The following is a 21,843-nucleotide window of genomic DNA, read 5'->3' on the forward strand; positions in this document are numbered from 1 at the left end:
AGTTGTACACAATCTGCCTAGCCAAAGGCATATTTTATACCTAAGAAGGAGCTGTTGGCTTCTAGAAACAAAATCCATTTGTGACACCAGAGCACCAGACACGGGCACCGAGCAAGACTCCAGAATAAGAAAACAGTGACAGAAAAAAATCCTCCCCAGTCTGAAGCTCAGCACAGCAGGAGCAGCCCGTACCTTGAATCTTTGCCTCTTGAGGCACAATTCAGCAGGTAAGACCATACTAGCCCTGCTGTGTTAAGGACACTTTGGGATTCAAAGAGTAAACATTCATCTCCTCCAGCTTCCAAATTCAATTTCAGAAAAGGAGTATTTCAAAAAAGAAAAAAAAAAAAAAAAAAAAAAAAAAAAAAAAGGACTGGTCTGCATACCTGACATTTTTACACCAGCAAGGAAGAACAGGTTAGTACAAGAGCCTCATGAAAACGTCCTGTCAAAAACATCTCTGTAAAGGTCACACTTCTGGGCTTGTTCTCTTTGTCAAAAGCTGTTCCATGCAACTATTTTCGTTTCATTGAAACGTGTTTTTGGGGGTGGTTTGAGATGCTATCAATATCCAAAGTATTTTTTTGGAGGTGGATCCCCCACCCCCATACACCCCTTTTCCATATTACAGAGCACAAGCCTGGGCTATTTGATATTCAGAATCAAATATTTACTCCTTGTGAACTTTATTAAGATTGCTCCCCACACAGACCCCTTGCCCTGGCTACTTGGGGGGCTAAACACCAACCATTGCAGCAGTTCCAAGACTCAAAACCTTGCAAAACCACAGTTGATGTTTACCATATGCTATGTCCTTCATACAAGCTTTTATGCAACTACAGAGAGTGTTACTCTTTTAAATAACTGTTACTATTTAAGAACAAAACAAAATATTTGATGGCATGAATGGCATAATATTTGCAAGCAGTTTGCAACCATTATTCATCTGAGATGAATCCAACGTCTTGCAGAACATGACTAGAGACAGATTGCCATAGCTGCAGAGTCGAAGACTCGAGCTATCACTAATTATTTCACGCATAAGAAGAAAACAGCATTACTTACTACCTTATATCTAGCACCCAGCTAAGTGACCTAGCCCAGAATATGCCTAACATACCTGCATCACTGGCACGGAATTAAACCAGTGTTAGAGCTGAGGTTGCTACCTGGGCACCACGAAACTCCTGAAGGCAGGAACCAAGTGGAGAGGCTGCAGCTCCACCACATGACTAAGAAGCTCAAGCCTCTTCCCCATATTTCTGTGTAAGGCTCAGCATTTATAGGCTGGATTGATGGGGTGAGGCCAGCTCCACAATGGTCAACAAGTCTAAGCACGGGTCCTGCACTTGGGTCACAACAACCCCGTGCAACACTACAGGCTGGGAGAAGGGTTGCTGGAAAACTGCTCAGCAGAAAAGAACCTGGAATTACTGGTCGATAGCTGGCTGAGTATGAGCCAGCAGTGTGCTCAGGTGGCCAAGAAAGCCAAGATCATCCTGGCTTGTATCAGAAATAGCATGGCCAGCAGGGCTAGGGAAGTGATTGTGCCCTTGTACTGGGCTCTGGTGAGGGCGCAACCTCGAGTACTGTGTTCAGTTTTGGGCCCCTCACCACAAGGACATCGAGGTGCTCGAGCATGGCCAAAGAAAGGCAACAAAGCTGGTGAAGGGTCTAGAGAACAAGTCTTATGTCTTAGTGACTGAAGGAACCAGGATTATCAAACCTACAGAAAAGGCGGTTCACAGAAGTCTTTATCACTCTCTACAACTACCTCAAAGGAGTTTGTAGCAAGGTGGGGTTGGTCTCTCCCAAGCAACAAGTGATGAGGCCATTTCCTCTTATCCTAAGTTGTGTCAGAGGAAGTTTAGGTTGGATATTAGGAAAAAAATCTTCACTAAAAGGGTTGTAAAGCATTGAAATGGGCTGCCCAGGGAAGTAGTTGAGTCACCATCCGTGAAGTATATAAAAGATGTGTAGATGTGCTAAGGGACATGATTTACTGGTTGACTTGGCAGTGATACACTCCCTAATGGACTTGATGATCTTAGACATCTTTTCCAACCTACATGATTCTATGAATGGTTGGCCACACCTGGCAGAGGAGATATACTCAAGATAACCAGTCTCAAGGAGACACATTCAACATTATAAATGACGGTGGTGAGATACTGACATAGGTTGCCCAGAGAAGCTGTGGACGCCCTGCCCTGGAAATATTCAAGGCCAGGCTGGATGGGGCTTTGGGCAACTTGGTTTAGTGGGAGGTGTCCCTGCCCATGGCAGAGGGGTTGGAAAAAGATGATCTTTAAGGTCCCTTCCAACCCAAATCACTCTATGATTCTATGATTTCTTCAGTAAGGGGACTCCACGCAATGGTAGACAAGCTCTAGGTAATAATTATTTCAGAGTTAGAACTAAACATCTTAATCTTGCATATGCTTTTGAATAACCCAAAGATTATCTTACTTTAGCTTTTTTTTCCCACCTCTTTCTGAGCAATTTGAAACTGAGACTAAAGGCCAAAATTGGGATCCACCTTAAAGCTTCAACATTAAGGCATTAAGCTTGAAAAGATTTGCATTTTTACCAACAATCTCTTCAAAACAAGACTTACCACAATTCATGAATCGCTGTATACCAGTGTTGGCTACCAAGCTCCCCAAGACAAACACTAACAAATGTTATAGTAATGCTGTAACAAAATTGCATTACTCCTTTCTTGGTTTCAACCAGCAAAAAAGCCAACATTTTTACATAGCATTTGAGCTCACTACTGCTTGGCCAAAGAAACCCAGGGGCTATCAACTAAACGAAACCTCTGGCTTCATATTAAATATCATAAAAACAAGTACTTGCAGCCAGTACTAAGGTCAGAAAGGGGCCTCCATAGCCTTCCCTGCACTAACACACTTCCCGCAGACTAGCAGAAGGTTAAGGGGGGCACATTTACTTTTATTTATTTAAACTAAGTCAAGGATCCAAACAAGGACTTCACTTGACTAATAGCATTAAGTGACAAATGTATGCCTCCCTGAATTCAAAAGGGAAGGAAAAGCTTGATCTACAGCCAATCTTTAGGTCAGCCTGAGCCCAGATCAAATTGGGAAGCAAAAAAAGCCAGCAATCAGCTAGAGGATGGGGTCCACTGGTATCGTGTGCCTGGCCTTTTTCAGTGATGCTCCAAAGAAGTGCCTTTGGAGAGCACAGCTGTCCTCCCCGGTTCTTCATGATCCAGTGCAACTCCCGAACGTTTCTCTCTATCAGGAAGTACCTCAAGTGCTTGGAAACCCCTCAATAAATTTCCTGCAAACCTGTTATTTTCCCACACAACTGTGACACTGTGCCCTAAACTTTAGGGTCTTTCTGGTAGCATTACTCAATCTGAAAGGGAGGCCTTCCAGGAAGCATTAAATAAACAGTTTGGAGCGGAGGTGCTTTGAAGAGGTTACTTCACCTTCTAGAGTGGTGAAAATGAGTGATAAGGCCTTACTAGAAGGACAAAGCCCGGGATTATATTAACAGTGCAAGTGGAAGGCAGGGAAACAGTATTGTCTTTTCCATATTTCTGCCTGCTTTAGGATGAGGGGAGGTGGGAGAGGCAGGAACTCAACCTCTGCCTGTACTTAAACACAAGTCATGAAAGATGATCTTCCCTAAGATTTACAAAACAACTAATTGCAACACCTGAAGGACTGTTAGCTAAAGATTTGTTCAGAGGAGGGATGGTACCAGAAGTTGCCTAGGCAATGGGTAGATGAGGTATTCGCTGACTTTCTTCATAATGTATTGAATTACACAGGTAGTTTTACATCAAGAACTTAGAGATTTAACAGCTGACCACATCCAAGAGGAGCACTTCTCTCCGAGCTGGGAGAGTACATTAACCTAACATTAAAATGGGAACGACCAGCACCAGTGTCAAAATAATATGGAACAAAGAACATAAGCACGCTCACGATTAGATGCAGGAGTTATAAGCGAGAGCTTCGAGCTCTACCTTCTACCCTGGAACCCCTGTGACCGGGATGTGAATTGGGACCTTTAGAAGCCAGCATGCAAAGCAGGGCTACGGCCATCTCAGCGCAGCCTAACTCGCATGGAACTGCTCTGCTTCCTTCCTTGCTCTCCCCTCAGCCAGCCTTTCCTGCCTCCTGACCTGCGGGGAGGATGCGACTGTCAGTTCACTGGCAACAGTTTGCAGGACACCATCCGTAACCGAGCAAACAGCAGAGACAATTACTGTAAGACAGATCATCCAACTCTGCAGAAAGCTCCTCGTGTTTTTGCAGTATCAGAATCTCACCAGGAAGTCCAGAGATCTCTCTACCTGGATGGATCAATTTATTTCTATCCACTAGGTATTATCAGCAATACAATTTCTGAAAGTGCACCTTACAAAGCAGCCTCCCCTCCAGAGCCCCCAGCATTCAGAACAAGATATCCAAGGTAATGTGGAAAACAAGACAGGAGAGTGCCCGTATAGGTGGCCCTTCCTGCAACATACATCTTACACTGCAAAGTCATAGTTTCACAGGAGCTCATACAGACTCTTCGCTCTTTCTCCACAACCCTTCCCCTCCCTTCACTGCCCAAGAACTACCACACCACGCTAGACTTGCCATGTTAGACAGAAGATATTAAATTCAGCCACTAACAGCGCCCTGATGAGGCTATTATGGCCTTCAAAGGCCAAACTTCAAGTTGATTAAGTTATTGCACACACAAAAAGCTTCGAGTGGCTCTCAAGCTCACCTAATACCAAGGCTGTGAAAACACTTCTAAGACCAAGTATTTATTTCAGAGCACTTTTTATTTCCCTCCCCCTCAGAAATGTAAAAGTTTCTTTCAAATTTAATTCCTAATTCAAAGTTACTTCCTAATTAAACCAATCTGTCTGGATTCCCAGATTTCCAAGGCTTCAAGCCTACAAGGCGACTATTCTAGTATTTTTAGAAGAGCCAAAAATTTCTGCACACCTAATTCCCGACGATTCTCACCACAATTTGAATCCTATTCTCCTCGGGCCCTCTAGAAAGTCATGTAGGAAGTGTCTTACCATGAAGAGGAGGCTGCTCCTGCTGGGACTGCGCCTAGTCCCACAAAACGCTACCCCCGAGGTGCTGGACGTGCACCAAGAGGGAGTGGAGAACATCACAGCCTCGCTATTTGGGATGCCATCAATACACCTGATCTGTGTGAGAACAGCCACCAACCACACAGGTATCCACGCTGTTATTTTACCATGAGGAAGGGTTCTGGCAAAGTCGCAATCAAGGACGTTTGCCTCAAATTCCAGTGTAAAACCACCCACGGTGAAGTTCTCATTCTGCATACCACCCCATGGCTCAGCCGTGCCATCCACCTTACTTTCTTTGTCCTACAGACACTAGGGAATTCCTCTCTGGCAGCAGGAATTCACTTGAACAGTTACAGGGTGCCCCACTTGAGGGGAGAGCAGGCATGCACAACACTTTCTGTGCAAACAGAGCTCTCCCCAGCCAGTCTGCGGCACTTCGACACACGGACTCAGAGATGGGGCTTTCCAAAAGCACTATCTGTCTCATAACAAAGTCCAGGGCAAGCTGACAGCAGCTGGCGATAGAGCCAAGCCCTCTCCTAAAAACATCAACCCTGCTGTTATCTTCCTTGCACAGGGTGCTTTGCGCTCCGAACATGGACTTTTCCTCTCATGGTAGGAAAAAGACAAAAGAGAACGTGATGCACAGCAGCTGGGTTGGTTTATGGGTACATTAGGGTTCTCCGTGGGAATAGGAAGGGAAAAGGAAGGGTTGTTATCTGCACAGTCAGCAAGATGCTACGTGCTACATTTTGGCACCTCGCTACTAACGCAGAGAAGTGGTCATGCCCTTCCCGTTTAGGGCAATAGCTGAAGATAAATAGGTACACACAAGCTTTCTTTAGCACCAACTTGTTCTGCCCCCTCACATTCAAAACGATACTATTAGTGTATGCTTGAGATTTATTTCTCCGATTTGAAACAAGTCTTGTAGATAAGTTTTATTTAGACAGGATTTAAATCACATTACAAAAGAAATACTTAAAAACAGGTCATTTATGTCAGAACTGGGCTAATATTAACAGGCCGGTCCTCAGTCACGGGGAACAGCAACCTTACAAAGTCACACGAAGCTGTTTGGTGCCTCTGCTTCTATTTCAGAGTGGGAGAACCAAGCAGTACTACAGGCCCCAGGCCTCTGGGTGTTGAAGAGCTCTCCCCAGCTGTAAAGTTTGAACTTTGCAAGCAGAAAAGAACCTAATTTTTCCACAAACCAAACTGCAGCAATGATTTGCAACAAGAAGCTTCAAGGAAGCTAGTAGAGCTGGCGTTCATGCCCTCCAAGTTCTCCAAATGCAGCGTGCTCGCTTGTTCTAGTGGTGTTTGTAAATGCCTTTTCTGCACAGGAGAAAACCAACCATGCAAAAGAACAAAACCCATGACACATTGTCAAGCTGACAAGTATAAAGCTGGAAGTTTTCTCTCTCTCCGCTAGCACGGCACACATCGACTTGAAGCCTGTATGCAGTACAAATTCTCAGAGAATCAAGATACCCGAGATAAGTGCACTACTTCAGCGTGCCAAATGAACGGCCACTGCATAGCCAAAAACACAAGTGGTGTGGAAAGGAGCAGAGCAATCAAAGTTCAAGCTACATCTGCTATTGCACATACACAACTCCGCAAAGAAAACAATAAAGAGCCTTAGGGATGCAAGCTGCAGGCACTGGGTAGTGCTGCCCTGGACTCTCACACAACAATAATAGGAAATGGAAATATCTTGCCTTTTTCACAGTCAGAACATACAATTTATGAACACATCCCAAAGACTAAGCATTTTCTAAGTAGTTTGTTTCATGGAAAGGTAGAGGAAACTTGCAGCTGTGTATGATAACCTCTTATGCCCAAGGTGTTTCACCAAAGCCCAAGGAAACAAGGAAACATAACACTTGATGGGGTTTTCTGCTTTTTTTTTTTTTTTAAAAAAAAAAAAAAAAAAAAAAAAAAAAAAAAAAAAAGCTTTTTCATTAGAATTGGACCGTCTGAGAAAGTTCCTATTGCCATGAGACTGCAGGAATACCAGGAAATACCAAAGTGAATTGAGTTTTGGCCTGAAACGCTGCAAGCTCTTTGCAGCCCTCTCCTCTCAGAGCCCAGGTCTGCTGTTTTGCTTCCCCTACATCATGGAACTGGCATTCAGAGGAAAATCACGAAGTAAATTACTCACTTTCTGTCTGATAAGCATTCTGCAGAAAGGAAGCTGTCTAGCAATTAACAAATTGTTACGGTGGGGCTTTGCCTTCCCGTTAACCAACCATAGGCTACCTCTCTCTTTATTTTCTTTAAGCCCCACACTTCACTTGGGCCACAGCCTTGGACTTTTGGTCATGCAGCTTTTTCTGTGGGATGTAGAAAAGTCACAGCTCACACTCTCAATACCAGAAAGAGAGGGGAAGCATGAAGCTGACGTCTGTCCAGGGTCCCAGAACAGCTTCAATGGATCATCTGAACCCAGGTTCATGAGGAATGCCACTTGGAGAGATATGACTACCAGTATAGTGTATAGAAACTCATACTCAAAAGGAATACGGAAGATATCTTCTGCCCACAGAACCCGCTGCCTGGTCTCACAGACTTCTTGTACAACCTACCCATGCCAGAAAGCCCTAGGGGCTATGACAGATTAAAAACCCTATCAAACAGGGAGACAACAAATTCTTGCTTCTTGGGCTGCCACATCAGAGCAGGAAAGAATTGGGAAAGGTGCCTTTCACCTGCCCTTAACCAGAGATCTTGAGTGCATAAGGAGGCTGAAAAAAAAGCTAAATCCCATAACAAATACCTCATATGCCTCCAGTCAGGACACTGAGTTCCAGCTTAGATTTGTGGCCTCCTTTCTACCTGCTGAGGAAGAAAAGGAATTCTGTCTTCAGGAGAGAAGTTACAAAATTTGTGTACCCCCGCTGCTGTAAATGTTTTGTTTTTAATACTGTTTACCAACAAAGCAGCCCAAGTTTTGCTTTCACATCTGGCAAGTCAGCCATTCAAAAAACCCTCCACAAAATCTGTTTGTGAAATGCACCTCAGCTGAGACCAAACAAAAAAGCCAGGTCAGGAAAAACAGCAAGTCATCTGTTCATTTAAGTGTTCTAAAAAGTCAGAGCTGAGTCAAACAAAAACAAACAAACAAAAAAAAAGAAACCCAACACACCATACACACTTCCTTCAGCTGTCAAACTGCACGTTCTCATACTTCTCCCTTGTGCTCTTAAGATAAGAAAACACAGTCATCAGTCCATGGGTCATTTAATTTCTTTTTTGCCTCATCACCAGTGTCAATACTAGTCTAGGAATGATTCACTAGCTATCTTTCTACAGAACATGAAGTGAGAACTTATATAGGAAGATCTACGTCTCTCAATCAGAAGTGTTAAAAACAGTTATAAAAACTTGGAGTCTTTCAAAGTGAGACGAAAATAAGAGACAACAAGTCAGGTTTACTAAAATGAATGAGCTGGCACTAGAAGACAGAAGCCACATACAGCAGTTCTGGCCACTTCCCTTTCTGAATGCAGGACTACCAAGCTCTTTTTTCCTCATTCCTCTTACGTTTCATCTCTATTAATTTGCCGAGGAGGAGCAGCAAGAGCCCTGCTAATTCCCGTACGTTAGCCCTGGCCAGCTGAGCTGCCTCTGCTCTGTTGGTTGACCTGAAGCACGCAGAGGAAGGTCTCTGAGATGCCACCTGACAGCTTGTGGAAGTCACCACCATAATTTAATTTGGAAGCAGATAACTCAGTGCGACCAGAGGGAAAAAAAAAAAAAAAAAAAAAAAAAAAAAAAGATCACAGGAACAAACAGGGAAGAAATCATTTCCATTGTACTGGCCAATACTGAAAAAGCATCCCCTAGGGCATAGCAATTTCATGAGAGGAAATCCATACATAGGGAAACATCACAGCCAGGTGCAGCACAGGCTGTCTTACAGCAGGAGCAGGTACTGCAGTAACAGCTGGATCACTCATTGCCTTGGAAAACGGGTGAGCAGGCATATATTGATCCTCAAATATCAACTCCAATTCAGTTCAAGTCTGAAACTGCTGTTATTGACTGCCTATTAATTTTCTAGTTTCTACAGAATGAAAATGGCTCACGCGCTGCTGCCAAAACTGGTCCTGTACAAGAACTGCTCTACTTCAGTACAGCTCCCGGTTTCAGCTGAGAAGACTGGCACATTTCTACGGAGTTCATGGACTGAGCTCCTGCATATAGCTGACAGCTGTTTTTTAAGAGGCATTAGCTGACAGTTTGCAGGAACAGGACCCCAGAGGGAAGAATCGCAATTGAGTCCATCCTTGGCACTCCAGTTCCATGTGTATTACATTGACAAAGTCAGTAGTAACAGAAAAGCTTGGTTCTTGGTTTCCTGAAAGAGCAGTTAATGATACGTAATTATAGAATTGTCTAATTAATACCTCACAGCTGGCCTGAGGAGTGGAAGCCTTCAGAGATAGGGTTAGAAGCATAAACAGTAGGAACTTGCAGACAAAAATCACCAAACCAACAGGTTAAAAAAAGATGCTGTCAATACTAGAAGCGAAACAAGCTGTCTCTACTATGTCAGTCCTCATAAAAGGCCAAACACCTTCAAAAACAAGATGACAAGAGTCAATAAGAGAGCAGAACACTGCATTCCTATTTCTCCAATTACCAGCTCAGTAGTAAAATCAAGGAATTTACCAAACAGCCTGTGTTCCTCCCCGTGAATCAGTAGTCTTTCAACATTTACATCAGTGATAGTTGCACCAACAGAAAGACTTCAGAATCAATTACTGATGCTCTTGCTCTTTGTGAAAGGAGTAAAAGTGGCTCACAGACCACCAAGTACGATGGAAAGTTCAGAAATAGTACAGGTGTTAAAGAGGCGCTTTGGTAACTCTGTAGATCTAACAGCAAATAAAACACTATTGATTTCTGAAGCATTCTTGTAATCGAACTACAGCTTTCAGCAGATCAGATTTTACAAAGTAACTATGAATCACCAATCTCAAAACCAAACAAAACCACCAAAACCAAGCGCTAGGAGGGGGGTGCACCTTTGTCACAAAGCAGGCTGATGCATGCACCCCTAGAGGCAGCTCTCCCAATACGCCAACTTCAGCAGCCACTCATTCTACATCACAGTGTATATTAGGGATGGTTGCTGCGTTCACTAATGCCATTCACTTCCCTGCCTGTACCATGTCAAGGCTTGCCTACTTGGGGATGTGAACATCACACAACAGTGGTTCCCATTCAGAAAGTCCCCAACAGCACGAAGGGTGGGTGCAGGTGGGTGCGTTTGAGATTCTCAGCAAGTGCTAGTTACGCTTAAAAAACAACACAAAAAGCATGCTAGGGTTCACGACTCTTCAGACAGGAAGAGGAGGTACATATTATTTTACTTTGAATACTGTTTCACAAGTTTCTGTTTGTACACATTGTATGTGCCAAGCGGCACAGTTACGAGCTATCACAATTTTCCCAGGCCTGCATCTATTCACACCCACACTATCTTGCAAATCCATACCCATACGCATATGTAAAAACAGATGCAGGGCTTCATTAGGATATGCATTAGCTGCTATTTCATGCCCTCAAACATGTATATCACATCTGCAAGACAGAAGTTCCTTCTTAATGCACTGATCCCGGGAACAGGAAGAGACGTAGATGCTTATCCTGGCTGTGTCTGAGCTTATGAAGGTCATCTACAGTACGATAACCCTGCACTTCACTCACCTCCCCTCAAAAATGGAGGGGACGCAGGCTTTTATCCCCTTGCTGAAATGGCTGCAACAGCTGGAGATGGAAGAACTCCAGCGTAAGGTCGGATCAATACTATTTTCGCTGGTTTAAAAGCTAACACTACGTTCCTGATAAGCACAGGCTACGCACAGGAATCCTGCAGTGCTGCAAATGCCCATCTGAACTAGGGAGCGAAGTACAGGAGGACAACAGAAGGCAGCTAGCAGTATCTCCTGGGCGCTCCACCCCGGTTCATATGCAACTGCTGTGAAACAGGAAAGAGAGCTGGGTCCTTCCTTTCCAATCTTGTTTCCTTTCAATCTCTCTTTTAGACTTTGTATATCCAAGTAACACTGGACCCACCAGGGTTCAGACTCAGTTTTCACTAGCGCTTATTTCAAGACTACAGCGACTCCTCCCTCACTGGGGATCTTGCTTGGAGTTGCTTGGTAGAGGTAAGAAACTTCATTCTTGAAAGGGGCTGCTCCATTCAATCAGCAAGACACATCACCTCGCTTCATTCTCCAAGTGCAGTCAGAGTTTATTCTCATCCATTTGACCCTACCCCATATAAAAAGTCCTCTGGCACACGGGGTGCTCCTGCTTTATTCCAATCATTTTGCCTAACCACTTTTGATCACCAATTCACAGGAAAATGTAGTTATTTCTGCAGTTATTAGAAGCCTCAAGTTTTTCCACGTATTTGGTAATAATTAAGAACAAGCAAGCAGCATACATTGTCCTAGTACAAGTATTATTGTGAGGTCATGTACAGGGAGGGGGAATTTTTCTTTACAAAACCAGCTGGGACAAGCTGAAGTAGTTCACTGAGGAGGGAAAGCAGACACCAACTAACGGGGAAGCTACGCTGTCGCAGAAGCCTGGACCCTAGAAAAGCAGAACATGGTCACAACACAAGCCTTGAAACCGAAACCCTAAACCAGAAAAATAGGAACGGTTCAAGAGAAACAGCGATTTCAGTGGTCCCTCATCCAACCACTATCAAAAGGACGTCCCCCAGATACAATCCACCCCATCAAGCACCAACCCCAGCCTGTGTCACCCACCAGGCCCCCAGCAGTACTGACAGCAGCCCCATCACCACCCCACACTGAGCCATCCCACCCAGCCAGGAGTGCTGCTACAACAGCCACGGGACTGCGCAGCCAACCTGGGCAGGTTCGCTGCCTTTTATTCCAGCACGGCTGTTTTTAAACTGAGATCACTTTTCTGATCAGCCTTCTCATGTGTGCCCAGACAGCTGTGCTGTGTGACAGCAAGAGGAGCAGAGGACACGGCACCCCAGGATAAAAACAAGCAGCTGGAGGTAGGAGCGCTGCCCAAGACACTCCTAAAAAACATGCCCTTCCTAATTGTTCTCCTTTTGGATTTAGCTTTGATGATTAGGCCTATTGTTTCAGATGTGAAGAACCTGAGGGCCTTAAAGACTGTCTATTTACTGAAAAGTAAAGCACTCTACTGAACAATGCAGCTATAGGAAAGCTGCACACAAAGTCTGTCAGAGAACAAGGAACAGTTGTCTTCATTTAGTATCTTCCGAGCCCTAACTTCACTGCTATCAATATTTAAACCAAGGGGGGTAAAAACCCAAACTCTTAGAGCAAGCACTACATTCATTTTACCCCACAGGCTCTGCATGAACAGAGTCTAGCCAAGAAGAGTCCTGCTTTTAATACTGCCATGCCAGTGAAAGGAAAATCAGTCTTATAAGTGAAAACCACAAGGCAAGCAAGAAAGGAATTTTGTTTGTTTGTTTCTAGAGCTGCCCTTTCATTTAAGAAAACACAATGGAAAGCATAAAAATCTCAGAAGAATGAAGGAGGCGACAGTGCCCCAAAGGAGAGGTACACGGAGGCTCCAACGGCAGGCGAGAAGCGTTAGGCTGGAGTGGCTGAGCAGCACAGACCAGAGCCCCCCTCCTGCCCCCAGTGCGTGTACTACTATACACAGGCCATCGTCTACATAGCTGCCATGCAATTGCTACACTGGGCCTGCTAAACAGTCATTTCTTCCTGCTCGTGAGGCCTTCGGGCAATTTAATGCCCAGAAAAAGCGATTTGGCACAGCTCTCAGCAGCCTGGGGACAGGAAGAGTTACAGCGTCACGTGCAGAAGATGCAGGTACTACACTTGCAGTGAAAAAGCAGAACGGATCGCTGAGCAGACACAGAACATTTGAACTGCTCCCACCCCAACAAAAGGCCTCCCCAAAAAATTATTTCCTAAACACCAGTCACACCTGGATTGTTTCACTGAGCAGACGTTCAAGGTCACCCCCCCTCCCCAGTCGTACTTCCTCTAGCTGCTTTCTGTGGACCCTCAGATCCGTGACCCTCAGAGCTTTCTCTTTTCATCGCATCACGTCCAAGCAGCAGCATCACAGCCTGCTGCATTTTGCAGGCTCCACCATTAAGCAATGCCTCGTCCTGCAGTCACCCAAATCCTCAGTAACAGCACGGCCATTGTAACAGATTTCCCCTCGCATTTTGGAACAGCACATGCCATGTATCAGATGCTCACTCACCCAGGAGCTCGCAGCCTGCCCCCAAAGGGGAAAAAGAGATGGGAAACAGCTCCTGATCCCCCCGTGTCTGGCTGAGCAGTACTCTGCCTCCTGCGCGCTGCCTTCTGTGCATCCACTGCAGTGCTCAGAGCAAGAGGACTTGCAAGAGCAGCTGGAAAACAGCCTGGCATCTCCAGCGCACAGTGTAGGTGTCCATCCCAGCTCGAGGGTGGTTCTTTTACAGGAAACCTATCATCGGCAGCTCCTCAGCCAGAGGGAGGGTCACAGTGACAAGTGGCCTCTGGAAGGCAATAACTAGGGCAAGAGAGAATAATGAAGCCAGAAAAAAATCATGTGTGTGTGTGTAGGAAGGGAAAAGAATAAGTGGAGCAAATAATGAGTGAAAGAATGGAGTAAGTATACAAAGAAAATTATTTACTGAACAGACTGCTGGTGCTGCTGACCTCAGTTCATTCCTCTCCAAGTGTTAACTCCTGATTGTCAGGGCTTTGCCTGGGAGCAAAGTAAGGCCATTTCCACCCGCAGGGTCCCAGCACCTCTCCAGGCTGCCCCAGCTGATGTGCAGGTGAGAGCACACTGCAGCAGCGGACTGCTGCTCGCAGCCTGACACCAATCAGAGCATGTTACCAAAAGCCTGGCCACCCCTTGTGCCCCCCCCCCCCCAAGCTCTATTCCTAAAGAAAAGCCCCTCTGATCCCAGAGCTGAAGGGCCTGGCTGGGGTTCACATCACCACCGTTTTTAAGGCCTTCACAGAACGGAGAATCTTTCTGCAGTACGTGGGTGTCATCAGCCTATAAAAAGTTAATGTCTACCAAACACTCCTTTCCACGGAAGGGACTGCTGTACGCACGTTAATCTCATGGACATGACCTTGCTACCTAAGGATTTCACTGCCACAACCAAAACTCCGTAGACCCTGCATGCGTTTGCTGTGCCAGCCTGTGGCACAAGCTCCAGCAGGTCACAGCAACTTGTGTAACTCACAGCAGGAGCCATTCCGGCCAGGGGAAATGCCAATCTTTTGCATTCTGCTTGGGGAAATTGGGGCAGAGAGCTGAGACAACTGAATGAAATGCATTTTAAGTATTACTTATTTTAAGTCATGACTGCATTTGAGAACAGGATCACAAAATCTACCTGCTGCCAGGTGCCCCAGGACTGGGATATTGCACGGCTATTGCCTCCACAACAAAGCAAGCAGCAAGCCCTAGGAAAATGAAGCAGTACGCAGTGAAACTATTAACACTAAACATCATGGTTGTGTTACACAGCCTAGCATTTAACTTACAGCACTGGAAATAAAGTTCTAGTCCACACCCCTGTAAAGAAACTTTGCCACGTACAGCCAAGTTGCACGCCTGACTTTGAGGGCAGGCTGAGGGCTTTGCCATTCTCCTGCCAGGTGGCAAAGGACTGCAGCTAAGCCATAGGAATTAAAATGGAGAACTCGTCATTGTAGCAAATGAAACACAATTCTAGTAAATAAGTCAACCTAGCTTAAGCTAAGACAGCTGCTAGAAGGACCACGCTCAGCTGCCCACTCTTGTGAATCATTTCCTCAATTGCCATAATTAGCACAGCATTGTAAGGCAATTCATCCCCAAATCCAACAGAAGAAATTAGCGCTCATCTTGATTTACTGTGCTCATCTGACAGCACTTTATTTCCAGTCCACTGCCGAGTCTTCCCTTCGAGATCCATCTCTGTTGTGACACCAACAAGGAAAGGCAGAACCCAGACTGGCTGGTGTGCAGCACACACCGGCCTCATGGGCCAAGTCAAACCTCCACGTCTTGAACATACCTGGCTGTGTCTGCCCTGTCCTCTGTTTCCGTTACCTTCTTTTTCATTTCTGTTGTACGTCATTGCTGTGAAATCCCTTCCTTTCTTAACAGCCTGGGACCACAGAACTGTGCCTCATGGATGAATCCACCACGAGACTCTGACTGTGAGAACGCATCATGCCTGTGAGTTATCAGAGTTTGCATGAAGGCATAAATGCATAATGAAGAATTTACCACCATTGCTCTCTACCATCAAAAAAGCCTTGCCGGCCTGGGATATCCTCCCATTCGGTGGTTCTTCCCTACAGTTTCACGAAACCTGTCAGCTTCTCTCACCCTTGGAGATCCAGACCTGTGATATTACAAACCCAGAGCTCATTAAGAGCTTGATGAAGCATAAAATAAATGCAGTTTAACAGCCAAATGAACAACAAAGGGCCTTTTGTGATAGCTGAAGACCACAGGAAAAGAGCAGTAAAGGAATAAAGACCTGGAAAGAAGACAACCCTTTATATTTGGAGATAACATTTTGCATCACAGAATCATCATAGAAGGGTTTGGGTTGGAAGAGACCTTAAAGACCATCTGGTTCCACCCCCCTGCCACGGGCAGGGACACCTCCCCCAGCCCAGGCTGCCCAAGGCCCCGTCCAGCCTGGCCTTGAGCACCTCCAGGGATGGGGCAGCCACAGCTTCTCTGGGCAGCCTGTGCCAGGGCCTCACCGCCCTCTGAGTGAAGCATTTCTTCATTATACCTAATCTAACTCTACCCTCTTTTAGTTTAAAGCCATTCACCCTGTCCTACCACTGCACCCCCTGACCAAGAGTCCCTCCCCAGCTCTCCTGCAGGCCCCTTTAGGCACTGGCAGGCCGCTGTAAGCTCTCCCCGGAGCCTTCCCTTCTCCAGGCTGAACACCCCCAGCTCCCTCAGCCTGTCCCCAGAGGAGAGGTGCTCCAGCCCTCTGATCAGCCTCGTGGCCTCCTCTGGGCCCACTCCCACAGGTCCCTGTCCTGGTGCTGGGGGCCCCAGGGCTGGACGCAGGGCTCCAGGTGGGGCCTCGCAGAGCAGAGCAGAGGGGCAGAATCCCCTCCCTGCCCTGCTGGCCTCGCTGCTTTGATGCAGCCCAGGGTACGGTCGGCTTTCTGGGCTGCAAACATACATTGACAGCTCACAGCGAGCCTTTCATCCACCAGCACCCCCAGGTCCTTCTCCTCAGGCCTGCTCTCAGTCCATTCATCACTCCGTCTGTGCTGATGTTTGTGATTGCCTTCGATTAATCATCTGTTTCAGCAGTGACACGACACGATTACCAATAAAATCAACAGCTTCATTAAGCACAACTGTCGTGCTGATACAACCGAACTGAGAACTGTAGATCAAGAAAATGATATAACGTAAAGCTCCTACGATGCCCCAGGAACAGAGCATAAGGAGATTTGACCTCTTTGAAATAGGTTTTCTTTGAAATTTTCTGGCACAGAGTAAACAGCTCAGGTTTTGGCACAAAGAAGGAAAGCTTTCAAAATGCTTCTTGTGGAAAAAGTAAATGATCTGGCTTCTAAAGCACCACTCTGCTGCTTCATAGGAGTTATGGGGGCCACAGTGCCTGTCTGACGGCACGGCCCATCTCCAGGTGGCAGAATTCGTCCCGGGAGAAAATAAGCCATGTTCGCATAGCAGGAGCGAAGGACAGGGCACAGCCGTTCCTGAACTCAGACATTCGGTCTTTAAACACTAGTTTAAAAGGTGGACATTCCCCAGCTGAAACAGAGGGGTTCTGAGGAAGAAAATGTTGAAGCTAGTCTTCTACGAGAACGCGGTTTCACCACTGCTTTCAGCTAGCCTTAGAGAAGGGAAGATAGAAACAATTACTTCTATCCCTTTGAAGGATTACTAAACACTTTAATTCTTTCTATCCTAACACTGCAGCATTTTACAAGACTGTTGCTTCAGCAACTATTTAAAAATAAACTCTCCAGAGAGCAGATAGCACTAAAAACAAGCCTCTCCAGACTGACGAGACAGCTAGACAACCGTCCACAAAAGGGCACATTACCAGAAGAATTCTCTTGCAGAGGAAGCAAACATCTCAAGTGACACTCTCCAAGCAATTTAGCTGTTTCGGATCACAGTTGGGACTATAGCATTTCTGAACTAACATTAACTGATTCACTTCAGAACAATAATAATACACCAAGCTGCACAGCTAATCCAGTCCGTGAGACATACCCTGCTCTTATGTTCCCTCTGGCTCCCCCAGTCAGAAATAGGATTATAGATATTGCTCAAAAAAAGTCACTGGTTTCTCCTCCATGCACCAAAGAAGGGTAGAACAGCAAACGGCCCTGAGGGAGAAAGCAAATGGCTGGGGGAGACCAGAGACAGAAAAGAGGAAAATGTGCTAACGGAAGGAAAATGCATAAGAGGAGGAAACCAAAAGGAGCACTGAGTAGCAAACCTAAACAGCACGCTCTGCCCCGAAGGCACCCAAAAAGCCAGTTTTCTGGTGCCACCGTGCCGTGACACGTGAGGGTGAGACACCAGAAACCCTCCCCTGTCGCTGGGATGCCAGGCTCCGTCCCTCAGCGCTGCTGACGTTCAGCCCAAGCAGGGCCAGATATTCTGAGACAAAGGTTCGCAGACCATTCAGAAGCACACACCTCTCACAGACACACCCCCCATAAGCCCACAGAGTTGACATTTGGCAGCCTCAGAAGTGCCCCACAGGATGATTTGAAGGCTGGCTCACATCCTGAAATAAATCCACTATCAAATCATATTCTATCCAAGGCACCAAATTCAAAACTTGCCAGCATTCACCGCTCGAAACATCAACAGAAAATGGTATCTGCTTTCTTCCACTCTCGTATGCCTTATTAAGCAAAAGAATACTCAGAGCAGGGACATTTTTACTGTGCTTTAACACAGCATTTGGCACAGCAGAGCCCTGGGTGGGTCTCCAGGCGTAAGTGTAATGCACCAGGCTTTAGATGCGATGCAAAAGCAACATGAGAAGTATTCAGACAGAGCGATGGTCCCAGTTGTAGCCCACCTGCGTTTGCTGAGGGAACACCAAATACCAGCACTGTGGAAAATCAATAGCAGAGATCTGCTACAGAGGCTGTCTGTATTTGTCTGCGTCTGGGTACCTCCTCCATCCACCTTCACATGCACGAACTTCTCTTTCTCTGAGGTACAGAAGCAGACCAGGTGCCATCGACTCCCAGCCTTTCCCTACATTACCTGGCCGTGCGAGCAGTCCTACTCTCCCTGCAAAGTCCAAAGGAAGCCAAACACCACTTCGGAGACCCAGACAAAATCTCAGGTGCAAGGCACTGACCTCCCAGGCTCACCAAGGAAACCATACACAAAGGCGACTACCTCTGAGCTCATCTTTCTTTCCACCCAATGCAGGAAGAGGCACAGCTCTCCCAGACTCTCAACGGGAGCCTTGCTTCAGTAGTGATTTCCCTGGCTAACCGAGTTGTCGGAATCAGGCCACAGTCCCCAAACTGTTTATCCTTCCTGATGGCCTCAGGAGGCTTTTCTCTCTGCTGTTCCAGCAGACGGAGCCCCATCCACACTGCACACCGACCGCCTACCTTTGGGAATAACTTTGTTCTACAGAAAAGATCAGTGAAATGTTCTTCCATTTGGCTGTTCAAAACAAGACTCCCAGGCACACGTTTCCTCATTTCTGTGCAGACGACCACACGGCAGAGGAGACGAGTCTCCCAGCTCCCCTCTGTTCCTCCTGTCACAGGACCACGGTGCTGCAAGCGTTAAGAGGACGCTTCCCAACACCAGACCCAGGGCAGGCTGTTACCTGGGAATCCCTGGGTGGGTACCAGGTGTTGTGCTTTTAACTGGGTTTGAGCCAAATTTGGCTTCTGGTGCCTCAAGATTCATTTCTTTACTGAGCCCTGAAAAAACACAAGTGTGAAATGGTGCAAATCTTTGCGAGCTGCAGTGTCTCACGGAAATGGAGCAGTTGATACCAACCTTTTCACAGGACCTGGCAAAAGAGAAGCCCGCTGTAACAGCTGTGCAAGCCCACACTGCACATTTAGAGACAACAAGAGAAGGGCCAGAAGGGCCTCCCCACCATCCCACTACAAGCACCACACTTCCACCAAGGCCATAAAAAGATAGAGATGTTAGATAGGGCTTGCACGGCCACAGGCATTTTTACTTGCATGGCACAGATGGCAAGTCAAGATATGATACCACAAAAATGCTGCTGTGCTGCCTACACTTTAACTTCCAGCAAGAAGTCTCCCCACAGATTTAGGGTAGAGAGCTTAATAATTTAAAGGGAAATCACTAAAAGTTGTCCTATCCATTAAGTCACTTCAGTTCAAAAGTTACTTCGAAGAGTAGAGGATTATACCCTAAGACTTCCTTCGACATCACACAAAGTTCATACAAAGCGTACTGCAGCCGCAACGATAAGGGACGTAGCTAAAGGAAAGCTTGAAAGGGAGAGATTTATTTTTTTTAAATATAAAGTCTTCAGTGCTCTGAAATGCCCTCTTCCCTCAACCACAGCAGCTCCCAGCGAGCCTTGCCCCACTTCAAAGCACTGCAGATTCAGAGGAATTATTTCCAAGCAGCAGGGCAGAAAGCAGTAACACTGAACAATTTTCCTGCTGGCCAAAGAGGAAGTTGATGCAATAAGTGGTTTATTTCCCAGATTTTAATTAAGCTGTACAACTGGAACGCTGCTGCAGACAAACCCAGCAGAAGACCCATACCATCAGACAAACACCCCTGATGTTAGAAACTGCACAAAAAAGGGAAAACTGCAGGACTGAAGTTATGTTTGGTACCCCACAACAACGTCTGAGATCAGGCTAAACCAGGACTCCCCGGTGTGGTACACCACACAGAAGCAGAGCAAGAAAACACTTCTTGTACACAGGCTCCAGTTCGAGGGATGGGATGACCGCCAGACAAGTGGATTCAAAGAAAGAAGGGAACACAGCAAAAAAAACACACGTGCTCAGGACAGAAAGCAGTGGCCCGCTCAGCCTGCTGCCTGGCTGTGGTGGTTCAGGCAGGGTCGGCAGGCAGAAAACCCCTGGAGATCTCGGGACTGACAGCTCCAGAGGCATTCACACGAGTCGCTTGCATGGTGGGGGAAAAGCACCCGTATCTGCCACTCCTCTTTTGGGATGAGCAAGGTGAAGACAGAAAACTGGGAGGCCTCGGCGGATGCCTGAAGGTTGGCAGCGTTGACAGCTGGGACTACCCGTCAAATTCTCCATCTTACGCCCCTCTCCGTGCCAGCAGAAAGTGACCAAGAAGAAAACTGGCCATGCCAGTACCTGCAGGACCAACCTGAGAATGATTTTGCTAGAAGCCTTAATGGTGAACAAATCCAAAAACACCATTTTCAGTAAAATGGTCGTTGTTTTGAATGGTTGAGTGTCAAAAAAATATCCAGACACAAAGCAAGGACAGCCTAGACTAGTTTTAACCATGTGGCTAGACACAAAAGATCATATCTCACAGACGCTATCGGGAAAAGAAAGGAGAAAGGTTAACATGTAACCCAGATGAAGATCTCAGGAGAAGTGGCAGGCTGATAGAAAGGAATGCGGTAAGAAGGTTTTCCTTGTTTCCGCTTTGCCAGCATCCTTTATCAAACATGCGAGGCAGTTTCTCGTGTTGCCCACTGCAAAAGCAGCAGTTTCAGGACAGCTGATCTCTGCTGGAGCAACCAGGTTGTGCCTTCAGCAAGAAGCCGTGCTGCCACTGCAAGCCTCTAGCAGAAAGAGGGAGAATTATGAATTCTCCTTGAGAGCTGTGGGGTGAAACAGGCTCCTGTTTAATGGAATTGAGGCAGTTCTGCTGTTAATTTACCGCTGTCTCAGATCAGCAAAAACTCGCATTTCCTTTCCCAGTCGCACCAAACACGTTTGAATGGATACAACCCCAGAACCTCAGAGCATGAGGAAGAGATGTATTTGAGTTTCCTCTTGATGCTAAGCCAAAATAAAAATAAAAACAAACTAGAAGGCAGGGGGGGTAGAGGGCAGACTGCCCACAGGGGTGAGCATCCTCCCTTGCCTCAAACCACAGAAGCCAAACGCCGTTAGCGCCCTGCCCCGCGCCCCTCCCAGCTGCCTCAGGGCCGGGGGGCACAGACGGCGAGCAGCGCCGTGCCTTGCCCCAGACCCCCGGCGTTTTTATACCCCGGGCAGCCCCTCACACACACACCGTGTGCCTCTGCCCTCCCGGCGCACCGCTCCCCGTGCCCTGTGCGGTCACAGCGGGACACGGCACCCGGCTGGGAGGGAGGGAGGCGGACAGAAAGGCAGGAAAGGGAAGGGAAGGGAAGGGAAGGCGGTGATCCGATCCGATCCCATCCGATCCCATCCGATCTGCCCGTGCCGGCTCTGCCCGCCGCCGGCCCGCACCTGCCGGGCCCCGCACAGCCCCCAACGGCCCCCAACGGCCCCCAACGGCCCCGCTCACCTGGTGCTGGTGCTGGCGCCGCGGCCGCTCGCTGCCCGCCGCCGGCCGTTGGCAGGGGGCAGGGGGCGGGGCTCCCCCCTCCCTCCCGCGCGCTCCGCCCCTTTCCCGCCGCGGCCCCGGGGAGCGCTGAGAGCCACGCGGCCGGGCGGGGAGCCTGCCCCCGCCTCGTTCTGACCCCCCCCTGCTCCCCCCGCGCCGTGCTGATGGTACTGCCCTCGCCCCCCCCC

General features: G+C 47.2%; 1 protein-coding gene across 22 annotated transcripts in view; it reads right to left on the bottom strand.

Moving 5' to 3' along the window:
- The window catches only part of MICAL3 (microtubule associated monooxygenase, calponin and LIM domain containing 3), a 161,708-nt gene that overhangs the window by 132,436 nt on the left and 7,429 nt on the right, over nt 1–21,843 (bottom strand). For 9 of the 22 annotated variants that reach the window (XM_072040092.1, XM_072040101.1, XM_072040087.1 and 6 more), the window contains exon 1: nt 21,617–21,789. The exons of 1 other annotated variant lie outside the window; for it this stretch is intronic. The gene's annotated coding sequence lies outside the window, so the exon portion shown is untranslated. Of the gene's footprint in view, nt 1–21,616; nt 21,790–21,843 lie in introns of those variants that run through there. 12 more of the 22 variants (XM_072040128.1, XM_072040118.1, XM_072040109.1 and 9 more) reach the window with 3 other exon arrangements.

This window comes from Anas platyrhynchos, chromosome 1 (assembly GCF_047663525.1).
Source record: "Anas platyrhynchos isolate ZD024472 breed Pekin duck chromosome 1, IASCAAS_PekinDuck_T2T, whole genome shotgun sequence".
NCBI classification, from domain to species: domain Eukaryota; kingdom Metazoa; phylum Chordata; class Aves; order Anseriformes; family Anatidae; genus Anas; species Anas platyrhynchos.